At 40.2% G+C, this 20599-nt stretch overlaps 1 protein-coding gene across 1 annotated transcript in view; it reads left to right on the top strand.

Moving 5' to 3' along the window:
• Window positions 1–20599, top strand: part of LOC135116327 (nephrin-like) — a 322006-nt gene that overhangs the window by 7670 nt on the left and 293737 nt on the right. Inside the window, 1 exon segment of the mRNA XM_064033681.1 lies at window positions 5747–5813. The gene's annotated coding sequence lies outside the window, so the exon portion shown is untranslated.

Below are 20599 nucleotides of genomic sequence, written 5' to 3'. Positions count from 1 at the left end.
AGAAAGAAGAAAAAAGTGGTCACAATTACGTTTCCATAAGTACCAATAATCGAAGGACCCACAGAAAGGCCAGTTTAGTTTCTTTCTTGTCTTGGTACTTCTCTCCTGAAGCAGTTTAAGTCATGGACGTAGAGAGCAAACAAGAAGTGAGTGTACAGTTTGTCAGTAAGGAGAGGAAACAAGAAGTGAGTGTGGAGTTTGCCAGCAAGGAGAGGAAACAGGAAGTGAATGTGGAGTTTGCCAGCAAGGAGAGGAAACAAGAAGTGAGTGTGGAGTTTGCCAGCAAGGAGAGGAAACAGGAAGTGAGTGTGGAGTTTGCCAGCAAGGAGAGGAAACAAGAAGTGAATGTGGAGTTTGCCAGCAAGGAGAGGAAACAAGAATTGAATGTAGAGTTTGCCAGCAAGGAGAGAAAAACAAGGAGTCTAGAGTTTGCCGGTGAAAAACAAATGATTGGAGAGTGGAGACAATGTTCAACTTATGTCACAAAATGTTTTTCTCTCTATTTCAACTGGAAAGGAGAGACATCAAAGAGGCAAAGGTTGCATTGTAGAAAATTGAAATTCCCGTGAAGTAGAATACGTGATTTTACATTGTTGCATGGGATGAGGGGAGGGGGGAGGGGCATCACCAGCACATGAACAACACAGCATCACTAGAACAAAATCATCATCTCATCACTAACGTCACTAATTTAACACCACATCATCTAACTTTTCACAGCTATCGGTTCGTAGAAAATGGATAGCAGAGAGAGAGAGAGAGAGAGAGAGAGAGAGAGAGAGAGAGAGAGAGAGAGAGAGAGAGAGAATCAGTAAAATACACACACACACACACACACACACGAAGGGAAAAACCTCGACAAATAAAGATAGGAAAACCCAAATGACAGGAATGTAGCTTAGATGTGAAACGAGATAATGTACTACGACGTAAATAGTCTCTCTCTCTCTCTCTCTCTCTCTCTCTCTCTCTCTCTCTCTCTCTCTCTCTCTCTCTCTCTCTCTCTCTCTCTCTCTCTCTCTCTATCTCTGTACACACACACACACACACACACACACAGAGAGAGAGAGAGAGAGAGAGAGAGAGAGAGAGAGAGAGAGAGAGAGAGAGAGAAGGAAAGGGAAAAAAGTGACGTGAATCGAGGAAAAGTGTGAATTTTTTGCGTCAAAGTGCAGGTTTATGTTGCCAAGACTCTTTGGTTTTGATGTGAGAGCTTGTGGCAAGATTACATGTATTTTTTCTCTTTAGTTTATCGCCGTTGCTCCTTTGAATGTTTGTGTGTGTGTGTGTGTGTGTGTGTGTGTGTGTGTGTATGGCCACTGTGTAAATATTTATACCAACATTGGAGTTTTCTTATTTATTTTCTTGTTTATTCATTATTTTATCGATATTTATATGTATTTTTTCATCATTACAAAATTTGCAGAAATAAACGTAATCCTTTTCATGTGCTTCACTTCTTTATTCACTTCTTCACTTCTTTTCACCACAGTGTCTTTGTAGTGTTTTATTTTCACTGTTTTATTGGTCATTATCATCCTTATTCGTGCCTCTTTGTTCCTTCATCTCGTATCTTCTTCATTTCTTGTAATTTTTATGCTTTTGTACTTTTTTTTCTTTTTGTCATCCTTATTCTTGCCTTTTAGTTCTCCGCCTCTTTGTTTAATATATTGATAGATGTACATAGTTATATATTGATAGATGTACATTGTTACTTTCTCACTATATCCGCTTAGTAAACAGGTAAGTAGATAAAAGGATTTGTGTGTTTGACAAAGAAAGGAAAAAAAGAAAGGAAAATGTATCTGTACTCTGAAATAACACACACACACACACACACACACACACACACACACACACACACACACACACACACACACACACACACACACACACACACACACACACACAGAGAGAGAGAGAGAGAGAGAGAGAGAGAGAGAGAGAGAGAGAGAGAGAGAGAGAGAGAGAGAGAGAGAGAGAGAGAGAGAGAGAGAGAGAGAGAGAGAGAGAATAAACTTCCCTCGAGTGCTTTCCTTCCTTCCACCATCAGCTGATTCTCTCCTCAAGAACCAATTAGAATTCAGGAAGCTGTGTTATTGCCCCTTCAGCAGCCAATCACAATCCGTCTCGCACTCTTTCTGCTCTTCCAGCTCTCCCCAGCTCTCCCCTGTTATTGTTTACTGACCACACCACTATTTTTTCTCTCTTCCTTTCTGCAACGTATCCTTTTTTCGTCCCTTCATGTTTTGGTACTGTAGGTCATAAGGTGTTAGGTTAGGTTAGGTTTGGTTGGGTTGGTTAGGTTAGGTTAGGTTAGGTTAGGTTAGGTTTGGTTGGGTTGGTTAAGTTAGGTTAGGTTAGGTTTGGTTGGGTTGGTTAGGTTAGGTTATGTTAGGTTAGGTTAGGTTTGGTTGGGTTGGTTAGGTTTGGTTCTGTTAGGTTTGGGATCGGTTGGGTTAAGTTTTGTTAGATTAGATTTGGTTTAGTTTGGTTTGGTTACGTTAGGTTAAGTTTCGTTGCATTATGTTGTATAATGTTTAGCTGAGTTACTTTAGTTTAAGTTTGGTGAGGTTATTTGCTTCTCTCAGGGAATTATAGTGAGGGAATAAAAGTGTAAATGTAAGAACAATGAAAGGAATGAGTGTTGAGATAATGGTATTAGTGGTGGTGATGGTGATGGTGCTGATGATGAAGAGAAGGAAGATGAGAACGAAGTGAAAATAGAGAAGGGTATGTAGATGAAAATAGTAACTCTCTCTCTCTCTCTCTCTCTCTCTCTCTCTCTCTCTCTCTCTCTCTCTCTCTCTCTCTCTCTCTCTCTCTCTCTCTCTCTCTCTCTCTCTCTCTCACATCCTCCCCCTCCACCAACCATATCTATTCTCCACCTGCATATCCTCTTTCCCTTTGTCCCTTCCCTTCTGTTCCCCTCACCCCTTCCCCTCCTTTCTCCCCTATCCTCCCCTATCCTTTCCCCCTTGCCACGCGCCCCCACCTCACGCCCCACACGCCTGGCTTGCCTCCCGCGGCCTCTCTCTGCCATGCCACGTGTGGGAGCGTTGTGGAGCATATTATCAACGCCTCACTGTAGGGGGCAACCTGAGTTGTTTTGGGTGTTGTTCGGTTTTTGTTGATAGTCGTGGTGGTGATGGTGGTGGCAGGGGTCGTGGTGGTGATGGTGGTGGTAGGGGTCGTGGTGGTGATGGTGGTGGGGGTTTGAAGGTTGTCTTGGTGTTTATTGGGTTTTTTTTTATTAGGTAGTTAAGTGAGTTGTTAGGTTAGTAATTAATGGTTTGTATGTTTGTATGTACTTCTGGGCTTCTTATTCTTGAGTTACGTAATGATGCTAATGGTCGTTATCTTAAGGCTTTGTTCTGAATCAGGTGTGGTTAATCGTGTTCTTTCTCTTACTGATGCAGAATTCTTGTCGAACTAGAATCATGAAAACATCCCTGCGTGTGTGTGTGTGTGTGTGTGTGTGTGTGTGTGTGTGTGTGTGTGTGTTGTTTCCTATGTGCACTTGAAAAAATAAGAAAGAGAACGGGTGATGTTAGACAAGGAAGAAGGAAGAACAGCGTCACTTTACGTAGGGAGGTACAAGAGGAGGGGAAGGAGGAGGAGGTAGAGGGGGGCGACGCACTAGAAAGGGTGCGCCGCATATAGAAGAAAGCAACGGTAGGGGGCGGCGTTCCCTCCCAATATAGCTTGTCGTCTGAAATTCATGGCGTTTCACTGTCGCCTGCATGAGTTTGAATTTTTTTTATATACATTTTATACATTTTCCTTCTTGCTTTTGTTTTATTTATTCTATTTTTTCATGTGGTCATTTCTTTTTACACTGAATATTTTGTTTGTTTATCATTTATTGTTTTTTGTACCATTTTTTTTTTTAATGATTCTGTATTTGGTTAATTTTAGCTCTCTCTCTCTCTCTCTCTCTCTCTCTCTCTCTCTCTCTCTCTCTCTCTCTCTCTCTCTCTCTCTCTCTCTCTCTCTCTCTCTCTCTCTCTCTCTCTCTCTCTCTCTCGTTCGCACTTTCTTCCTCCTCTCATAACTCTTCACAGGCTTTCATCTACAAAATTTTTTCCCTTGCAATTTTTCTCTCCCTTTTCCCTCCCTCCATAGTTTCCAGTCCCTTCAGTTCAAGTCTCCCATATTGCATTAATTCCTCCAGTTCTCCTCCTGTTCCTCCTTCTATTCCTCGTTCGTATCCTCACATTCTCGTATTCCTTTTACTTCCACGAACTCTTCTAGTCCTCCCTTCTCTTCTCTTCCTTTCCCTTTTCCTTTCCCCTCCCTTCATTCCCCCATCCCTTGCTCTATACATCCCCCTGTGATCGCCATAAAGACAAAACGGACACTTTCATGGCCCGTCTCCGCAGTCCCGCCTCAGTACCGAGCTTGTGGAGTCTTGCAGAGTCTACCAAAGTCTTCCCACGAGATCTCACAACCTCACAACCTCTGTCCCTCCTGCAGATGCTTCCACAGAGACGCAGATCCAACCAATGCTTCTGCTGCCTAGAAAATAAAATTGTTTCGCTCAATCTTGCTACTTGTAAATATACGTAGAAGGCAGGCAAGGGAGAGAGAGAGAGAGAGAGAGAGAGAGAGAGAGAGAGAGAGAGAGAGAGAGAGAGAGAGAGAGAGAGCAGTCTTGGTGTATTTGTGAGTAAACGTAGTAAAAAGAGAAACGACTGAAGAAAGGCTTAGAGAGAGAGAGAGAGAGAGAGAGAGAGAGAGAGAGAGAGAGAGAGAGAGAGAGAGAGAGAGAGAGAGAGAGAGAGCAAATACAACGCACTATAACTTATATTAAATCATGTATAACGTAATACCCTGAAGAAAAAAGGCAGAGAGAGAGAGAGAGAGAGAGAGAGAGAGAGAGAGCACCGGAGAACCACCCGCAGAAGGAAAGGGTTTTAGGTAAAGGATTGTCCGTCTAGTAAGATAAAAACAGTGACATTTGCAACTGAGGGCGAGGATGTGAGGTCTTCAGGTGGCTTGGAACGAAGGTTGCTGTATTGAGACAAGCGAAGGAGAGAGAGAGAGAGAGACAGAAGGAAAAGGAAGGAAGAGAGGAAGGGAAGGGAAGGAAGAGCCGTATGAGGGAATCGGAGAGAGGAAAAGAAAATAATGCAGTTAGGAGGAGGAGCAAGGGAGAGATAGGGAGGGAAAGAAAGATAGAAACGTGAGGGGAAAGGCGAGGGGAGAGGAGGAAGGGAGAGTGGGAAGAAAACGCTAAACTTGACTGGAAGGATTAAAGAGAAGTAAGGAAGTTGAAGAAGAAATACAAGGGAAAAACGAAGAAGGAGTGTAGGGAAGGAAGAAACGAAGGCAGAGAGAGAGAGAGAGAGAGAGAGAGAGAGAGAGAGAGAGAGAGAGAGAGAGAGAGGAATGTAGGATAGTGTGTGTTTGTGTTTGCGTTTGTGTGTGTGTGTGTGTGAAGGGAGGGAGGAGGAAAGAGAAACTGTATTTTTAGTGTTAATCTCTCCCCCGCCCCCTACCTCTCTCTCTCTCTCTCTCTCTCTCTCTCTCTCTCTCTCTCTCTCTCTCTCTCTCTCTCTCTCTCTCTCTCTCTCCTTCCCCTCCCCTCTCACTGTTTTTCTTAACTTAACCCATTTCCCTACCTCTACCTCTCTCTACCTCCCTCATTCCCTCTTTTCCTCTCCCTCTTTCTCTCCCTCTCTCTCCTGCACCTTCTTTACTACACCCCCTACGGACCATAATAGTAATTTTAGTTCCTTTTCAGATTCCATTTTACCCGCGCTCTCCTTCATCCTGCGAGGTACAGAGGCCGCGAGACACATCACCCCAAGGTATAGTGGTGCACATTACTCTCCTTGCCTTACTTACTGTGCCCTTCTCCTACCCTGAGCTTCCTCTTATAATGTGCCTCACCTCACCTCACCTCACCTCACCTCTTCTGCTCTCCGCTTCTCTTCTCTTTTCTCCTCTTAGCTTCTTTTCTTTCTGGGCATACTGCCTTGAGATAGAGAGAGAAGGAGAGGGATACTTGAGGGGAGGTATAGATAAAATAGCTGTGGAGAGAGAGAGAGAGAGAGAGAGAGAGAGAGAGAGAGAGAGAGAGAGAGAGAGAGAGAGAGAGAGAGAGAGAGAGAGAGAGAGAGAGAGAGAGAGAGAGAGAGAGAGAGAGAATCCTGCTTTTTAACTCAAAAGAAAGGCACCATACTTTTTCTTATTTGAGAGAGAGAGAGAGAGAGAGAGAGAGAGAGAGAGAGAGAGAGAGAGAGAGAGAGAGAGAGAGAGAGAGAGAGAAGCCATGTGTTTTCTCATTCAAAAGAAAGCGTATAATCTTTTTACATACTAGAGAGAGAGAGAGAGAGAGAGAGAGAGAGAGAGAGAGAGAGAGAGAGAGAGAGAGAGAGAGAGAGCAAAACAGTAAAAGTAACTCATAATGAAATAGCTCAACCTAGCCTGCCTCTTTCCAAACCCTCAGGAGCCAAGGAACCTTAGAAGGGAAGGAGACACACACAGAGAGAGAGAGAGAGAGAGAGAGAGAGAGAGAGAGAGAGAGAGAGAGAGAGAGAGAGAGAGAAAAGAGGGGTAGGGGGAGGGGTGAGAAAGGTCCTCTTGGAGTCACCAGTGTGGAAAGGAAGTCTTAGAAAGGAAAAGAGACACTTCATGTACCTTAGTCCTCCTCCTCCTCCTCCTCCTCCTCCTCCTCCTCCTCCTCCTCCTCCTCCTCCTCCTCCTCCTCCTGCTCTTCCTGGTTCTCCTTATCCTCCTCCTCTTATCTCCCCACTGGCAATGCGGCAAAGGAAGGAAGGAGAGTAGGGAAGATGAGGTATATGAGAGGATGCTTCTATACAGACGGTTATGAGAGAGAGAGAGAGAGAGAGAGAGAGAGAGAGAGAGAGAGAGAGAGAGAGAGAGAGAGAGAGAGAGAGAGGTTATAAGTAGTATGTAGAATTAAAAGTATAGAAAATCATGCGTTTATTTATTTTATTTTTTTCAAACTCAGAATCTAAATGTAGGTGAAAATAGTATCAGGAAATATAGAAAGAATGGAAAACTAGAATTCCCATGAAAGAAAGATAGGGAAGATAGATAAAAGTGAATTATACTCGGAACCTTGATAGATAAAAGTGAAGTATACTCGGATGCATAAGAGGTAAAAGCGAACTATACGCAGAAATTCGAAAGATAAAAGTGAACCATATTTAGAAGCTTAATAGATAAAAGTGAACTAAAAATAAATAAATAAATAAAACATCGACGGGAAAAGAAAAAAAAAAGGAAAAAAGTATAAAGTACGAAATTAAATAAAAAGCAAGCCAGAAATAGCCATCGCGGAAAAGATTGAAAAGAAAAATAAAGGAATTGAGATTTTAGTCATTTATTTTCACTGTTAGAGAGATTATTCCTTACTTGCACTATAACAAGCACTATAAAAAAAAATAATGTATACTCTCCAGTGTGCGATAAATTTAGATAATGTTAAAGCAAGGAGTTAATAAAAAAAATCGTGAAAATAGGCAAAAAATAAATAAAAGAAGGAAAAGATAGCGAGGCGAGTCTTTTTCCTTCGCCATTAATTGTCATCGCCGCGCCGACCTCGTAGCGTGACACGGATTTATAGTCATCTTAATTACGGGTTGACTTGCGACCACAACGAATGGCTGCGCTAACAGTCCAATCGCCCTGTTTCTAATTAAGTTCATTTGATCGGGGGATTGTGTCTCTAGTTGAACGAGTTTTGTCTTTTTGTGTGTGTGTTTTCTTCGTTTATTTTTTGTTTGTTGTTGTATCGATGATTTATAAGATTAGTTTACTTTTTTTTTTTGTATATACTTTTTTTTTCGATATACCACTGATTATTTTATCCTTTTTTTTTTTTTTTTCCTTATTTACAGTGAGCTTTTAATTAGATATTCCTTGCAATTCTCGTACATCTTTTGGCTTTTGAGGCTCGAGGTGCTATTCCAGTGAGGCAATCAATCTATGATGGAGTTATTCATTTTATTTATTTATTTATTTTTTTTTTCTACAGCCATCCCCAAACACTGTACTGGATCGAAACCTCAAAATCTATTCCTTTTATCCCCTTCGTTCTTGTAGAAGCTTATGAAGATCCCATACATTGTTATTAGTGCTGTTAATTGTTGCATATCGCGGTGAAAGAGTTAACATTCAGAACACTACCTCGCCCACCAATCCCAATATAAAAAAAGATAGCATGCATGAACACACACAGAACAAGATAAAATAATAAGAAACCATGAAAGTCTACGGAACTATTTAGGAGGCTGCAGTATTAACCTACACGTGTAAAAAGCTCTGCGTGATTACGTGGAGAAAATCTTGTCATCTTGTCTAGGAGTGAAAGGGTTAAGGGAATTTATGCAGGAGTGTAAATGGATTCTTGAGGTGTGTGGCAGGTGAGGTGTGATATTAAAGGGTTCATACTCATTTTTTGCTGATAGTGAAAGATGTTCCTCGTTGTGTTATAGAGAAAGAAAGTAAGTCTGTCTTATTTTTGTTACTTTTGCGTTCATTGTCTTGAAAATGGACTCATGTGTGTCATAACGTATAATATTGAAGGCTTGTTACGTATTTTTGACTGGTAGTGAAAAGTTTGTGAGTTCCCTGTTATTTGTTGTGTATTATGAAAGAAAGTTCGTCTTATTTCTGTGTATTTTCCGTTTATTGTCTTCTAATGGGGTTCTCAGATTTGCGTCACGTGTCCTGTGTGTTGCTATTAAAGAGTTTATTTTCTTTTTTCCTTGTGTTGGAAAGCGTATATGTTTCCTGATCTTCCTTGTGTTATGTAGTGAAAGAAAATTCCGTGTTATTTTTCTGTAATTTGCATATTTTCCTCATTTTGTCCAACGTAACACATGCAGCGCCTCTCCCCAGTCACCCGCACAGGTAAACAATAATTACCAGGTTGAAAAAATAGAGAATAGTATTTTTGTTCCTCATTGGCCTTTGTGGCAACAAGGAAGTTTGTCTCTTTCTGGTATATTCAGCGTACGTAGTTCCACATCTGACATCCTCATTACAGGTCATTGCCTCTTACTTCCCAGCAGGACAGGTAGAAAAGTCATTACCTGATTGAAAAGATACGAAATGATGCTTCTGTTTCGTCTTTGTGGTAAGAGGAGGAGGGAAAAATCTGTCTTCTTTCTGTTAACTTGTCCTGAGTCTAGTATTTACAAAACAGGTCATCTCCACTCTCTTATCAGCAGGAGATATGAAAAGTCATTACCTGATGGAAGAAGATACGAAATGATGCTTCTCGCTCTCTTTGTGGTGGGAGAAGAACAGGAAAAAATCTACTTCCTTTACTCTTTTCCTGAATCTGGCATCTGCAAAACAGGTCACCGCCAGAGAAAGTCATTACCTGATAAACCTAAACAGCAAATTACGCTTCATAATTTTCGTTCCCGTCTTATGAGGTAAAAAAAGATAGAAGGTTCGTGTTATTCCTGAACTTACTTTTGTCACTGTCTCACGCCACGCCAGGCACGTGAAGAAAACATCACAGCGTCTTTCCCTCGATTTTTTACCTGAGAGAGAAAACAGGAATTGATAATTGAGCTTCTTATTGTCTTTATTGGTGAGAGAAAGAAAATCCTTCTTATTTTTTTTTTACCTTTCGCGTTTGTTGTCTCCCTATACTAGACACGTGCAGGTCAACGCTTTCCCCAGTGATTAACTAGGAGAAAAAAATGTGGAAATAATAACAGTGTTTTTCCCTCCCTACTGGAAGGAAAGTTGTGTCTATGTTATTTCGCGTATATTGTTTTGTCCTTCACCACACACGTACATATCAACGTTTTTTTTTCAATGATTAACTAGAAATAAAAATGGGGAAATAATACTATTGCTTTTCCTTGTCTTATAGGAAGGAGTTTGTTTCACTTCAGCATATTTCGCGTTTATTGTCTTACCTTTAATCAGACACGTGCAGTCACCGCCCCTTCCTTGTGATCACCTCAGCGATAACCAGATGGAAAGGAAGAGGGATCTAATACTTCTGTTTCTTGCTTTCTTATGCGATAACAGAAGGAAATATCGTCTTACTTCTATGTGTATCACTTTTGTTTTCACGTTAATGTGGCTTGTATAGTTCAACGCCTCCTCTCAGTGCATACCTGGTGGAAAGAAATGAGGGAATTAACACTTCTATTTATCTGTCTCATGGGTTGGCAAGAAGAAATATTCGTTTTATTACGATTTCGCGTTTGTTCTAACCTTAATCTGTCACATACAGCTCAGTCTCTCTTAGTGACTATCCGAGAGAAGAAAAATGAGGCTAAACTGTAATATTCCTGTTTTTATTTTTTTTCGTTGTCTTATGCAATGACAGAAGAAATGTTTGTGTTATTGCTATATATGCCGCGTTTATTGCCTTGTCCAACGCCTGACGTCTTCATAACTGGTCGCCGCCTCCCAATCAGCCGCACAGGTAAACAAAGATTACCTGGTACAAAAAAAATAAGGGATGATAGAAAACAATAAGGGCATCCGGGAGAAGCCTTGTCAGTGCTCCCAGTAGAAGGAAGTAAACAAGAGAAATATTTCCGGAGTCCGGCCATTGAAAGCTGAGTGGAGGTGGTGAAACATAAGACTATTGAAGTGATTTGTAAATGCTAGCGATAAGAATTAATTTACAGCTCAGTATAGTTTAAGGATAGAAAGAAAAAAATAACTAAATGATTAAAGCTTCAGTGGAACAATACCCAAAAATACCACCACCACCACCAACAACAACAACAACAGTTACAACAATAGCAAGAACAACAAGGACAGCAACGACAAAGCAAGCACGAAATATGAAAAGTGCACAATTTTTTCAAACAATAATGAAAATACAACCTTGAAAAAAAAGTTAATTGAGACAAGAAAAAAATAATCAAGCCAGTCCATCTCAATAAAGAAAATAAAACACACACATAAAAAAAATAAGAAAATAAAAAAACTAGGAGCAATAAAGCTAATACAAATAAGAGAAGATCCTTTATGTGACAGACGGAAATTCTCAGCGGAGGAGGAGAGAAAGGAAAGCATTGTGAGAGGAGGAAGGGAGAATGACAGGAGTTCACAGTTACTTATTGTGCTTTTATTTCCTCCCCCATTGCTCGCCAGTCCCAGGGAAAGCAGGGGATGGTAGAGCAAGTAATGGGAGATGCTTTGCCTGAATAACGATGAGATGAATGGAGTATTAGAAGGTAAACAGGCGAACAAATGAGGTGGTGTGTGCGAGGAGCATTCACGACCCTCTCATTATTATGGCTGTCCTTTGTTGACATTGAGAGCAGTGTGAGGAAGTGTTAGCAGGGGCATGGAGAGTATGGGAGGCTTGTCTTGTTGTTATGTTCTTTCATGGCTATAAAACTAAGGGACATAGACGAAAGAGAGTGTATTATAGGTTTGTCTTTTCCTGACTAAAAACTACTTAGGACAAAGAGAAAAGAGAGAATATGAGGATAGTTTTGCCTTTTTTTCCTGGCTACAAAATTAAGAAAGTATATGAGGTTATGCAAGACTAGTTTGCTCTCAGCTATAGAACTTTTTAAGAGACAGATAAAAGAAAGAATATGACGTTAGTTTTGTCTCTTCCTTGTTACAAAACTGGGAGACATAGATAAAAATTGTATATGAGGTTACTTTTATCTTTTCCTTGCCACAAAACTATTTACGAGATAGAAAGAAAAGAGAGTATACGAGATTGATTTTGTTTCTTCTTTTAAGAGACCGCAGTACAGAAAAACAAGTGTCTAAAAAGGCTGTAATTGTGACAAGAATTGTATAACACTGAGTGAAGACATGAATGAAAAGGAGTTGAAAAACTGAATAATACAAATTGACTCTATTAAAAGTACAAAGAGGTGTCAGAAAGAGAGAGAGAGAGAGAGAGAGAGAGAGAGAGAGAGAGAGAGAGAGAGAGAGAGAGAGAGAGAGAGAGAGAGAGAGAGAGAGAGAGATCAAGCCCAAGATGCATGAATTATACACACACACACACACACACACACACACACACACACACACACACACACACACACACACACACACACACACACACACACCTTACGCAACATGTACCTCACCGTTCCTCCCATTTGTAACCTTTTCAAGAGAAGCAGGTACGTAACACTCCTGTACCTGACGCAGATTATACTCACAGCATTAAGAATGAATTGAGAAGAAATCCTTTGGTAACAGGAAGTGTGTGAGAGGGAAACAAAAAGTTTACAGACTCCTAACATTTGTGGCTTTCATAGAGAGAGAGAGAGAGAGAGAGAGAGAGAGAGAGAGAGAGAGAGAGAGAGAGAGAGAGAGAGAGAGAGAGAGAGAGAGAGAATCCCCCTCATACTTTCCCAATTATAAACATTTCAACTATCTTTTATAACCACTAATACTAAATATAGTACTAATATAATACTAATAAAAATAATAACTCCTACAACTAGTTATCATAATCTTGAAGAATAAATAACACGCAATACTTCTGATCAAACACTAACTTACCTAAGAAGTGATGTCGAAAAGTCCAATGAACTCTACATATGCCTACAAATTTAATATATGATCAACTATATATTAAGAGCCCCACAAAGACCAAAAACAGAGATATGACAGGTGGAAGTAATTGTTGAACACCACTGCATCATTACATCACATCGTAGAGCAGATAGACGGCATATAGGAAACACTGGGGAGTCCTTTCCCTGACACTTCAGACTCCTACAGTTCCCAGGGCAGTTGTACGGTACATAATCTGAACACCCAGATTCCGTCCCTGGCGACTCCTGGAACGCTCCCTTGTAGCTCCTCGGAAAATCTGGGGCAGAAAAAACAGAAACCTTTCATTAATTCTCTGGAGAGTAAAGAGTCAAGAAGGAGAGAGAGAAAAAGAGACAGGAGCAAAAAAAAAAAGGAGAATGTTTAGAGACTAGGTGTTGGAGAGAGCGAAGGAGGAGGGAAAGGACACAACAAATCAATTATTCATTCTCTAAAAGTAGATGGAACGCTCCCTCTCCCTTCAGTAGACAGGAAAGAAGAGAAAGAAGACTCGCTCATTGTCTCCACTCGCTGCCGGCACCTGGGAAGCGTCACCCGCTGGAAATGGAGACAAAGGATCGAGTTGAGGGAAATTGATAAAGAAAGTACTAGTGATTTGAGTAAAAACGAAGAAAACCAATATACGGTTCCCTTTACCTTCAAATATATATAAGAAACAGCAGATCACCAAAAAACATGATTAATTAGAGAGAACAAGATGCCATATTTTGCAAATGTTTGTGTTCCATTTTGATGATCTTTAAAAGGCTCTGGTAGTGTTAGTGGAGAAAAGAACCGTGCTAATTGTTAGGTTACGTTTAGTTAAGAAGACAGTATATGACTCCCCTTTACCTTCAAATATCTATAGAAACAGATCACCTACAAACAAGTGACAACAAAAAATGAGGAGAGAGAAGACGGAAAACAAACATAATGCATTGTTAAGCCTTTGTGTCCCACTTCAATCAATTCTAACTGGTTCTAGAACGTGTCAGTGTTACCAAGGGTGTCTTCATGAATCTAGTGGTAGAGTTTACAAGAATCACCCGCTGGAAATGGAATGGTCCGAGTTAAGTCAGAGGTAAAAAAGGGAAACGTACTAATAAGTTAAGGAACACACAGACAAGTTGTTAGAGAGCGAGACCAGGAAACCGAGACACAAATGATAATTCAACTAAACATCCACGCGGCTTATGAAAACCGTCCTTACGAAAGAACAGAGCGTTTCAAATTACGGATCAGGAAGTGTGGGGAAGACATAGAAAGGGAATTGAAAACGTGGCGGAGACCTAACACACACACACACACACACACACACACACACACACACACATACACACACGTAAAGAGTCGAGTAAGTAAATGCATTACCGTTAGAGAGAGAGAGAGAGAGAGAGAGAGAGAGAGAGAGAGAGAGAGAGAGAGAGAGAGAATAAATAAAGAACCCCAGCTAGACACAGGAGCAACAAAAACAAGACACGGCAGAGTTAACAAAACAGGACAGGACAGGAGCGAACAGAGACGAGAGGCGGCGAGACTGGACGAGGCACCGCAAACTCGCCAGCCTTTTTCCCCCTGCCTGGCATTTATCCCGCAAAGTACTGACGTAAAAGCTCCAGAATTAATTGAGAGTGGCTGTAACGAGTGGCAGGACAACGCAGACTCCCTAATTTGAATAGCGAGGAGCCTTAATTAGCCAAGGGACGAGTGAAGGCTCTGGAATTAGCCAAAAATACACTGATGAGGTGTGAGTAAGGCAACCCACCTCCATTACCCTTACTTTAGGAGGCCCTGGAGGGGGTGTGGGATAAGGGAGGGGGCAGGAGAGGCGAGACACTAATGGGGATAAGGGTAGGCGGAGAAGGCTCGGGGGAATAAAGTTTTAAACGACATAAGGGCGAGAATGTGAATTGTTTTAGGTAGTTGGGAAGGTTTGGATGGACTGCTGCTCCTCCTCCTCCTCCTCCTCCTCCTCCTCCTCCTCCTCCTCCTCCTCCTCCTCCTCCTCCTCCTCCTCCTCCTCCTCCTCCTCCTCCTGCTGCTGCTGCTGCTGCTGCTGAGGGGCAAGAAAGGATGCAGGGAGAGAGACAGACAGACAGACAGACAGGTGGAAACTGAGATGCATGTTAAGATATTTCAATTAACTCATGTGAACTGTTTGGAAAATTCTCCTTCTGTCAACTTTAGCAAATATCTATTATACATTTTTTGGCCTACAGTATGCTATGAATATTTGCTCTCTCTCTCTCTCTCTCTCTCTCTCTCTCTCTCTCTCTCTCTCTCTCTCTCTCTCTCTCTCTCTCTCTCTCTCTCTCTCTCTCTCTCTCTCTCTCTCTCTCTCTCTCTCTCTCTCTCTCTCTCTCTCTCTCTCTCTCTCACATTCAATTTCCTGTTCATAATATTTTCCTTAGCAGTGGATTTGATCACACACACACACACACACACACACACACACACACACACACACACACACACACACACACACACACACACACACACACACACACACACACACTTTCCTTGAGCACAGAATCCAAATCAGGCATATTTTCCGAGCCTGCTTGTCTGTCTGTGTGTGTGTGTGTGTGTGTGTGTGTGTGTGTGTGTGTAGCGGGAAAAAAAATAGTGTTTGAAGCGTTTAGTCGCGTCTGCTTTCCTTTGATGTTCCAGGAAGGAGTGTTTTCATGCTTCGTATCGTAATTAAAATAGTTTTGTACTAAATTTCAACATTCTTCACTTCCTGCTCTTGCCAGATTTCTTTTTTTTTTTTTTCTTCTTCCCCCACTTTTTTTCCACATACTCATTCCATGCACTCATTTCCTCCCTTATTTCCTGTTCTGTATCTTCTTTGTCTGTCTGTTTTTTTCTGTATTTTATGTATTTTAATATTCCAAATCCTCTCCTGTCCTTTTTCACATTTGTATTTTACGTTGTTGTTATTTCATTTGTGTTGTTTGTATATGTGAGTGTATTATGTTATTGTTTGGTTAGTCTTATGATGGTAAAAGTATGATGGTTCACACTTGTTAGTTTGCATTGTGTTTTGAGTGTGTTTTGTATATCTGTTTTTGTTCTTACTGTTATGAAACTATCTTATTTGTATTCTGTTTTGTTCTGCTTCTTTCTATCTTTCCATATTTTCTTTGTTTTGTTTGTTTATTTTGATTTGTTTCGTCTTTTTTTTTTTGCATTCATCACTCAAATATTATCTATTCCTTTTATTTTGAATTCCCATATTATTTTTCTTTTCATTCTCTTTATTTCTTTTCATTCTATATTCTAGTCTTTTGGTCTTATGCTTCGTTTCCTTCCTTCATCACTCACTCATATATCAAACTGCATTTATTTGCCCGTATTTCCTGTTCCCTCCTTTTATTTTCCCTTCAGCTTCATCTTACGTTTTATTGACTTTCCTTTAATAACACTTGCATTTTTTCTTTTTTTCCAACCTAACACAATTCATACCATTTACCTTCCTGTCATGTCTTCTTCCTCTTCCTCCTGCATCCTCTATTTGCCTGTTCCTTCTTTATTAACATGTCAGTTGCATTTCCTCCTTCTCCTCTTGCTTCTCAAATAGCTTCTCTCCTTTTCTCATTCGCAATTCTCCTCAAAATTTTCTCTCTTCTTAATAAAAAAATAAAAAAACGAGGAGGGATGAAGATAGAGAAGCGATTTTTGATACGAAAGTGAAAAGGGGAAGACGAGTTAGGATGGGGAGAAGTGCCAGGAGAAAGGAGAGGGAGAGAGAGAGAAGAAGAGTGAGAGGGGAGAGAAGGAGGAAGATAGGAGAGAAGAAAAAGAAAGGGAGGGGAGAGGAAGGAAAAAAAAATGAAGAAAGGCTTGTATTCGTGTATGTTTGTGGGACTGAAAACCCTGGACGTCTGTTGTTTTGATTCCAGAGAGAGAGAGAGAGAGAGAGAGAGAGAGAGAGAGAGAGAGAGAGAGAGAGAGAGAGAGAGAGAGAGGGAGAAAGACAGAGAAAATTCAAATCCAAAAAAATGTTTATTACTGCGATCGTTCTCTCTCTCTCTCTCTCTCTCTCTCTCTCTCTCTCTCTCTCTCTCTCTCTCTCTCTCTCTCTCTCTCTCTCTCTCCCCTCATCAACGTGTGTCTTGCTCTTGTTCACTTCACTTTTAAAGTCTATGCAGAGAGAGAGAGAGAGAGAGAGAGAGAGAGAGAGAGAGAGAGAGAGAGAGAGAGAGAGAGAGAGAGAGAGAGAGAGAGAGAATATCAGAGACAGACAGAGACAGAGAGACAAAGCGAAGGAACACGATAAAAAGGAGAGAGAAAGAGAGGGAGAGAGAGAGAGAGAGAGGGGAGGAGAAGGAAAGAAAAAAAAATAGGAGCGTCCTTTCTCTTGCAAATTTTGTGACACTCCTCTCAAATGTCAACAGTAGTGAAGAAATAAGGCGCTGGGAGGAAGAGACGCTGCTTAGGTCAGCTGTATTGAGGGGCAAAGAAAGGCAAGGAAGGGAACGAAGCTGGGAAGCAAAAGAAAGAGGAGGAAGAAGAGGAAGAGATGAGCGTGCGTAGGAGAGATAAGAGGAAAGACAGAAGACCGATGAGGGAGAATTGGAACGAATAGAAGAGAGGAAATATAAGAGAGCTGGAAGGTCGATCGTAAAAGTTGAATTTGAAATATGTGAATGAAGTTACACAGACTGATAAGTAACTGGATGTAAGGAAAGGAATAGGAAAGAGAGTTGGACTAGATTTTTTTGTTCACTTTTTCGTCTTTTACTGTTGTTTTATCTATCGTGTGTGTGTGTGTGTGTGTGTGTGTGTGTGTGTGTGTGTGTGTGTGTGTGTGTGTGTGTGTGTGTGTGTGCGTGCGTGCGTGTGTGTGCGTGTGCGTTGCAGAAAACGATACGTATTTGCAAGGACAGCGATAAAGTTTGGAAATATATGAACGAAAAAGAATAAAAAAAAAAAAAAAAAATTAAAAAAGCACGCATGCGAGATTGAGAGGGAGAGAGAGAGAGAGAGAGAGAGAGAGAGAGAGAGAGAGAGAGAGAGAGAGAGAGAGAGAGAGAGAGAGAGAGAGAGAGAGAGAGAGAGAGAGAGAGAGAGAGATGGATGGATAAAATTGGAAGGAGAAATGTCTTCGCTACGTCAAAAATGGCGAAATACTTCTCTCATTCCTGGACAGCGGTAGCGAGATTAGGTCAGGAACGAAATGTAGGACTTCAATTGGGTTTCGAATAGCGGGCAACTTACACCATCTGGTCCCTGGGAGTAGGAGGAGGGGGAGGTGGAGGAGGAGGAAGAAGAAATAGCAGGATAATAAGCGTGTATCTCTCACATTTTCCTTTATATACGTGTTTATTTTCCATGTCTTTTCGTTTCAATCTTCTGTGCATGTCCTTCTCCTTTCTGTGGACTCTGAGCGCGTGCAGAACATCGTGAACATTCTTCTGAACATTACTTTTCTTACCTCACTGCTGTTTGTTGTCTCGTTTTGCTCCTCGCGCCTTGAAACCAATTTTATATATATATATATATATATATATATATATATATATATATATATATATATATATATATATATATATATATATATATATATATATATATATATATTTTTTTTTTTTTTCCTAATTTTCACTTTAAGATCTGAAAACACCTCATTTCTTATCATTATTTTCAGCTCACCCATTGAAAACTCTATTTATTCCCCTCTTTTTCACTTGACTATTTCAAAACACCTTATTCCTTATTTTCATCTAACGATTTGAAAACACTATTTTTTGCCTCATTTTACCTCATTAATTTGAAAAAAACACCTAATTTTTCCCTCATATTCACTTCTTATTTGAAAACGCGTGATTTTTCTCTTTATTTCCGCCTCATGATTTGAAAACTATCTCGTTCCTCATTTTTCTCCTCACGGTTCGAACACGCCTCATTTCTCGCCTCACCGTCATGTCTTTCTTCACTGCATCCATAAATCTTCTGTGTCTTCTTAAAATATTTTAGTGATCTGAAATTCAAAGCCTGCGGGCACGATTAGACAAATTTATGAATGGGAATGATAGGCGAAAATTTGCGGATATATTTCATACATGGACTGCCGTGTGTTGACCTGACGCCGCTTTGCAGTTTCCTTTATTTTCTTATGCTCTTATGTTCGATTCTGTGCATGAACGTAACTTGAACTCCAGGCTAAAGATTGATAGGTGGGGTATTGCTTTTAATGAATTAGGGCACAGGTAGAAATTAGGGCACAGGTAGGAATTAGGAAACAGGTAGTTCTTGCTTGAGGAGGTTCTTTATTAGGTAATGAGAAGAATGTGAATGCTAAGATTGATGTGTACTGTATTAAGATTGTTGAATGAAGGCAAAGGAAAATAATCTTGTTTTAGGTAGGCTCAAATATAGGAAAACTAGAAAGTTGTACATGTTAAGACTGATGTATAAAGATTATTGAATAAGAACATAGGAAATTAATATGGAGTTTCAGGGAGGGTCTAAAATAGGAAAATGAAAAGGCTGTAGGTGCTAAAATGGATGAAAGAAAAATGTGAAAGGAAAACAACAAAAAAAAATTTATGCCATATTTGATAAGTTTAGGTACAGGAGGCTGCAAGAATTAAAACGAAAATTAATAAAACTATGAAAACCTCAATCTAACGAGAGAAAAACTTCGGGAAATTAACGAAGTTCGATTTTAAAATACGTATTAATTATAACGCGAAACTTTGTGACATGAAAAAAAAAGAAATTAAAGTTGAAATAAATAATATAAACTTGTAATCTTATAAGCGTGTGTTGCTCTGAAATTCTTTAGACAAGACATCTCATGCTTTCCTCTCTCTCTCTCTCTCTCTCTCTCTCTCTCTCTCTCTCTCTCTCTCTCTCTCTCTCTCTCTCTCTCTCTCTCTCTCTCTCTGTTGTTGTTATTGTTGTTGTAGATGTTTGTTGTAAAATCGAAAGCAAAAACAAATATTCATTTTGCTAAATATTTCGTTCGCTTTTTAAGACAAACAATTCAAACAAAAAAAAATGCAAGAACGATGCATATTGAAATCTATAATAATTTGAAGCGAGAAAATTTACATTAGGGAAGGAAATTTGTGTCATTTAGCATATTAGTATTGTTTTCCTCTGCACTTTCCTTTCGTTCCCATACTCTCATTATTCGTTTCCTATTCCCCATTTCTCCATTTTCCTTGTGTGATTTCTTTTTTTTTTTTTTTTTTTTACTTTTTTTTTAATGATGTCAGATTAGGTTAGGTTAGAGGAGATAAAATTAGGTCTGATCTAGTCTAGTCAAGTCTCTCTCTCTCTCTCTCTCTCTCTCTCTCTCTCTCTCTCTCTCTCTCTCTCTCTCTCTCTCTCTCTCTCTCTCTCTCTCTCTCTCTCGTCTTCCTCCTTTTCTTTTTCTCTTCTTTTCTTTCCTCGCTCGTAAACGTGAAGCAACACGAGACTCGGGATTCGACTTGCGCCATTCGAGGCCCCGAACACCTTTATATTTGTAATTTGATGGCGGCCAAGGTCACTCAAGTGGTCCATTTTACGCCCGAGACTTTTAATCTTCCCACACTCTTCACTCCACTCCATTTCTTGCATTGCTTTTCTATCTCTCACTCCATTTTCTTTTCCTTGCCTCCTCTTCTTTCTTGCCTCTTGTTTCTTGTTGTTTGTGTTTATTTCAGGAACTCTTGGTGTTTTGACGTGTTGGTGTTGGGTGTGTGTGTGTGTGTGTGTGTGTGTGTGTGTGTGTGTGTGTGTGTGTGTGTGTGTGTGTGTGTGTGTGTGTGTGTGTGTGTGGATGAGTCGGTGTATTCTTTCCTGTCTTTCATTTGTTTTTGTTTTTTTTCATTGCAAGTTGATGGTGAAAGAAAAGTGTAGTAGTAGTAGTAGTAGTAGTAGTAGTAGTAGTAGAGCCAGCAGTAACATAATGCTAATAATACGTGAAAACAAAGAAAATAACAATAACAACAACAATGACAATATTAGTTGTTTCGTATATAATAAACAAACAACACTGGCAACTAATGATGGTGATAGTAGTAGTTGTATCACTAAACACACACACACACACACACACACACACACACAGTCTTCTACA

Source organism: Scylla paramamosain, chromosome 31 (genome assembly GCF_035594125.1).
Source record: "Scylla paramamosain isolate STU-SP2022 chromosome 31, ASM3559412v1, whole genome shotgun sequence".
Lineage (NCBI taxonomy): Eukaryota > Metazoa > Arthropoda > Malacostraca > Decapoda > Portunidae > Scylla > Scylla paramamosain.
This window is presented reverse-complemented; position numbering and strand designations above follow the sequence as displayed.